Below are 6,278 nucleotides of genomic sequence, written 5' to 3' on the forward strand. Positions count from 1 at the left end.
TGAGCTGTGTTGATTTTGGAGGCTCTAAGACAATTCTTAGACAGGGATGTCTTATTTCTGCTTGGCATTCACTACTGCTGCTTCCTGAGATAATGTAATGAGAGTTCAAAAATTTTCAGCATGTCTTTTTAGTATAGCATCAGTGGTGCCTAAAACTGTGTAGCTGAGGTGCTGCGTGCTGGCAGCACAGATCTCACCTTTCACAGGCTGAAAAGAAGATTGATGTGTTAAAAATTAATTCCTATAAGTGACTGTTGAGTGTGTAGGAGTTTGTTGTGCTCAGTGGTGTTCAAAAAGGCTTTGCAAGTTGCCTTCAGTTTCAGAGGAGGATTAGCTTACCTTCACTTTAGTATGTTGTGTCATAATGGAGAGATATAATGGTTACTGGAGTAAATGTTTACATTAATATTCACATTTTCACACATCTCCAGCACAAATGAAGGCGTGTGACCTGCAATTGCAGAAGCTATTCTTAAAAAAAAAATCTCTGCTTGCTCTGTTGTAACATACATCTGAGCAAGATTAGGTGTGTGGCATCTTTGTTGTCTTTGGCTCTTTCTGTTTAAATCTCCAGGAAATCTGAAGACTCAAACCTTTGATAGGGGAATTCTCTGAAGTCACAGACGGGTTGATCTGAGATTCTCCTTTCTTGTTCCTGCCCACCAGAAAAGACTTCTAAGAAGAATTCCAGTTTTCCAGAATTTCAATGCCTTTCTAATGGCCAAGAACACGTCTGTCAGCTGTTACCCTGTTTGTCACTTTGTTAATCATAAAAATATTGTATTTTGTACTGTTGCTACAAGTACCCCATGTAAGTGAACTGACATTGGAAGGAAGATGTTTTTCTCTTCTGTTTTCTCCCCTGAACAAAGAAGTAGCAATGCCAACCCTTTGGGGGTTGGTAGGGGGCTCATTTCTGTTCTTCACAGGTCTGTGTCTTTAGATCACCTTTGCTGCAGCCTTTAGGGTTGTTGGGCCCCTCCTAGCTCAGTGCTTAAAAATTTGAAAGAAACTCATTGATGCACTCTGGATCTACATATACCCATGTTGAAAAACATGCCAGGTAAACCTGTGTTTTCCTGTAACTACTTTTGAGTTTTTACTGCTTTGCATGTAGAGATCGTAAGTATAAATGGGATTTTGAAATGGATGGTGTCAATTTCTCTCTAGAAAACCAGAAGAGTTATATTGTGTCCTCTCTGATAGGTTCTTCTCAAGGATATTTTAAAACCTTTTACTACTCTGAATACCTAATTTTAGAATGGCTTGAAGGGGGTTTTCACACTTGAATCAAGGTCCATAGCCTTTAACATTGCCCTTTTATGAGAAATATGCAGGGTTTTTTTGTTTTGGTGTGTTTTTGGGTTTTTTGGGTTGTTTTTTTTTTGTTTGTTTGTTTGTTTGTTTGGGTTTTTTCCCGTTGTTAATGGTTCCTTGGGCACAGTTTCCAAGGGAGCAGAAGGTGTGTAGTCTGGATGTTTCTTTAACCTATCTTTTCCTTCCAGTATGTCTGTATTGCAGAAGTACAGCAGTCCACAAATCTGCATAGAGGGATCTACTGGACACTTCTTTCCTAGAAATTGCCAAAGACAAGCCCTCTGCCAGTGAGGAGCACTTGGGAATCTCATATCAACTCTAAACCTCCCTTTCCTTGACCATTTTTTTCTGGAAGCTGAACAGAAAAGTAAAATGAAGATCTCAGACAGTGCTGTAATACCCTTGGGCTGACAGTTCCAGACTCATTACCTGGCAAGGAGATCATGACAGTGTAATGTAAGTAAATAATACTTACATCCAATTTGCTGTCAATGAAGAGAGGAGGCAGTGGGCAGGTGCAATATCTGTGAAGAAAGAGACATGTAGTATTAAATGGAAGAATAAGTAAAAATCTATACTCATGTATCACAAATAATTATCACTGGTACTGCATAAACTAGCATGCATTCCACACAAAGTATGTCACTCAACTAGCTTACACAAGTTTAATTTTTCTGAGGGAAAGTTGTCTGGGCTTATTTTCTGTTCTGGTTTCCCTTATCAGCCTGTTCACTCAAACCAGGCTGTTGCAATGGCTTCTGCTGGTTTATGGGGAACAGAGGAGTTGCATGCAGACAACATGATGTTGTCCAAGGTTGTTTTGCTTGTGGCTGAAATACAAGATTTGAATCCAGAGGTTTGGTGTAGAAAACTGCAGTGCCAAACTCATTAGACCAGATGAGTGTATTGCTGCCTGCTGTTGCTTCAACAGACTCTTCATGCTTCAATCCACTCATCTGTGTCAGCTCTTGGGAGACTGGTTCAGCTGGAAACCTATAAACAGCAAAGCCCTCTTCTTCCAAAAGGAGAAAAACATAGGAATCAAGTCACTTGAAGTCAAATATTTGACCATACATACCTTATCTCATACTGTCTGTCTTAAAGACCTGATAAAAGCTTTTGTCCAGCTATTGCTTGACCACTGAATAAATTCCACAGTATTGCTAAAGGCAGTTAAATTGAGGTTTTCATGGTTTTTTTAGATGGTTTGTTTTGTACTAAGTTAAGGGCAAGTTAGATATAACCAACTTGCAAGAGGGGTCCTCTCAGGACAGTCTTAACAGAATAACAGGGAGAGTGAAGTTTTAACATGAGAGCAGCCTCTTCACTTACATATGTTTGTATCAGTCTATGAGCTCTTTGCTCTTGTAAGTGAAATTTCAAAGCTGGAAGCAGAGCCAGAGTTGTGTAGGCTTGCTGACTGAAAGATGTGATGGGTAGAAGTATTGAAAATGGGAGGGGAAGTGTGCCCTGGTAGCCTAATACCTAACATAGCAACAATATTGTCACTTGTATCCTTTAATGCAAGGTCACCTCTGAGATTTCGTAATTGGGTGTGCTTTTACTTTCTGTAACAGTTGCAGAATAAGTCCTTATGTTCTAGTTAGTAAGTAAAAAAATGTTTCCTTTTGAAGAGAGCAGTGAAAATGCACTTTGCTGGCATTTGTCTTGTGTGGGCCTTCTACCTTTTCCTTTTTCTGCCATCAGTCTGTCTTTAAAGCTTTAAAAGGTGATTTTTCTTTCCTGTTAGACTGAGTTGTTGTTTGAAGAGTCCATTTGAAGAATTAATGAACCTTTTCAGTAATGTAATTGTGGTGCATGTCACTTGCCCAAGCCATTTTGTGGTCTGAAGTGAAATTCTTTCTTTTATTCATTCTCCCCAGCTGCCTGTGACCCTTTTTGTCATTTACATTGGTCATACTTGCATATTTCCCCAGGTGGGGAAGCTTTCTGAAGGCAGTCTTGCAGAAAATCTTACCCTTTCTGTATCATGAGTTATGCTCCTTGAGTCAAAAGGCATGAAATTGTGTATTGACTGGGGGAGGATTATTAAAATAATAACAGTAATAAAAAATTTGGGACTGCCTGCACTATTGAAGTGTAATTCTGGGAGGAGCTGGCTTAGTAAACTGAGCAGGTAAGAGTAGACTTGCAAGGTAAAGGACTTAAGTCTGTAACCTGATGCTCCTTATTCTAACTGAGAGCTTCTGATTAACAAAAAGCAAAGTAATTAACTGAATACCCTGTCAGAGAAAGCTCTGAGTGTATCACTCAGCTTCTCCATACTGTCTTTTGATGCTTTTTTAAGTGGTACAGAAGCATAACAGGTAGTTGAGAACTGGTGGAGTTATGTAAATGCATGTATAACATCATAAGAGGTTTCAGATGTTTGTTAAATTGGCTGCAGAGCTACAGCTGGGGATGTAATGCTGCATAAGGAGGTTAGTGGAAATGAAAGAGTTAAGCAGGTCAGTGTACTGATTGTGCAGTGTGAGAGTCAGTCATCTTGCCACATCAGGACTGTTAATCTCTTCCAAGATATTTCTTCATTTCAGTTCACACAGAGACCACCAATTGTGATCATTACTGTAATCACTCTTCTGAAATCCATTTTTAGCCCATCTTACCAACTGGTCAATCCAGACCAGTCACAGCTGAATTACTGGTGAGAGTTGGTGTCTTCTTATGTGGTCTGAACTTTGTGTCTTTTTTTGGTCACTGTTAACCAGTGTAGCCTGATTTTATTTTATTTTTCTCTTTCCTCATGCAGATGCCTTTTTGGGCACTAATGTACACTTGTGCAACAGGAGTGTCATCGCTGCGTGCCTGGAACGTTTTAGGCGTAGGAGTCAAGGACTTGAAAGGATTAGGCACTGGCAATAAATTTTGGCAGTGCCTTGGACTAGGACATGCTAATCTGTATGATGCATGCAGACAGAATAAACATGGAAGACAAGTCTTAAAAAGTTGAAGTCGTTTCCATACAAAGGTATGTTTGTCCTTGAGCTGGAATCCTTTAAGTGATGTGGTATGGGGAGAGAGGAGGTCTGGCATGACCTGCTGCCAGTTCCCTTTTCTCATACCAGCAATATTTGACATGGTCTGATGATGGGGGTGAAGCATTCACTAAAACCAGTTGGAACTCAAATACAGTTTGCAGTCTTCAGGCTGGCTGGCTGACTTTGTTTATTGCACAGTTTCTTTTTAAAAAAATAACCCAGCACCTCATATGTATTTAGGTGGGGAGATGAGCATCTCTAATTTGGATTTGGTTTTGATGTCAATTGACACTTCATAATGTTTGGCTGTTGGTGACTTAAGCAATCTTGAATGTTGCTGTAATACAGAATCACCCAAACAAAAGTCGCCCAATAAGGAAACAATGCAGCTGGTTGAGAAATTGTGGAAGTGATAGTGTTTTGAAATGACTGTGAGGGAAAAAAAACACCACCACAAAACCTAATTCTTTTGGGTTATAGCCTGGAATGCATTCTGTGTGTTAGATTGCAGGAGATAATGCAGCATAAGTATGAAAAACAAGCATGTTACTTCAGTTACATGTGTAAATATTGATGCCCTGTTTTAATGTCATGATCTAAAATGGTTTTGGTTTTAAAGGTACCCTTGTTCTAACTGCGTAAGGCTTAAACATTGCATGGAGATGACCTACTTCCTCTTCAACTTTTTCTTGTTGCTATTGTGGTAGTGTTTCATAAGCCTAAACCTCATAAGATGTGCCATTTCATGGCCATGCTGAGCAAGTATTGTGCTCTGCACATCTTCAGATGCTGTATCTTGTATGATAATTGAAATTAGCTGAGGGTAAATGAAGAAGGAAAAAAAAGTGCTATTTTGAAGTAGCTTTAAAAAAAATATTTTGTTTTCTTTATTATGAGGTTTTTAGCAATTCCTTTTTCATTTTAACTTGATTTGTAAAGCATGTAGAAAAGATTGTTGTACATTTTTATACAAGGTTGTACATCTTTGATTCTTTGGAAGCCTGTTACTTACCTCTGGTGAAGGACTCTAATTTAATCACTTTCCTAAATGCATTTTGCCCTAGCCAGCTGACAGGGTGCTATATTGTGGTCTATGCAATCCAGTAGCTCCATCACTGCACTGAGAATTGGTCTTTCCTAGGAGGATTCTTGATGAGGATCTGAACTGTGGTAGAGGTGTCAGCCTGATTGATGTACAACTGGAACAGGTGAGGCAGGAAAGACATGGTGCAACTACAGCTTGATTCCCATTTTACAGAAGAAGCATCAGCACAGAGATGAAACAGCTTTGCCTCAGAGCTACCTCAGCTCAGTGCATCTCTGAAATGGAGTTGGAAACTGAACACTGACATTCAGAGACCCAAGTCTATGGCTGAATTACTAGCTTGTCTTATGTCATGAGGATTTAGACAAGAATTGTCACTTGATAAAGGAAAGGAGAAGCACTGTGTGAAGCATTATATTCTTGCTTTGTGGTGATTTTTGCACTATGTGTTCTCATCCATTTACTCTCACCACCTCCTAGATCATCACATTGATCCTTCTTGCTCCTACAGACCTTGTGGCTGAGGCTCCCTGGAAATACCTAAAGAGCACTTTGGTTGTGTAGACAGTAATGTTCTCCTCAGGCTTTTTGACAGCAGAACTTCAGAGTTACTCCTATGGGGCTTAATTTGTTCAGTTAAAATGTTATTTCATGCATGCTTCAAGTGCCAGCATCGTGCTGTAGTGTTTCTTCCCATGTCTGAGCAGTGACATCACTGAAAAGGGATGGAGTGCCCTGTACTGTAGTCAGACCATGTTGTCAGTAACTTTGGTGGGGTGAGAACAAAATAAAACTCCTCATTGTTCTCTAAATAGTGAGAGGAAAGAGGAGGGGTCTGGTGTTTCTCTCTTACTCATTCCTGCCACAATAACAGTATGTCCTCTGCTGGAGGAAGCAGTCACTGGGATGGACAGGAG

The sequence above is a fragment of the Passer montanus genome, unplaced genomic scaffold (assembly GCF_014805655.1).
Source record: "Passer montanus isolate IOZ18808 unplaced genomic scaffold, ASM1480565v1 scaffold51, whole genome shotgun sequence".
In the NCBI taxonomy this organism is placed as follows: Eukaryota; Metazoa; Chordata; class Aves; order Passeriformes; family Passeridae; genus Passer; species Passer montanus.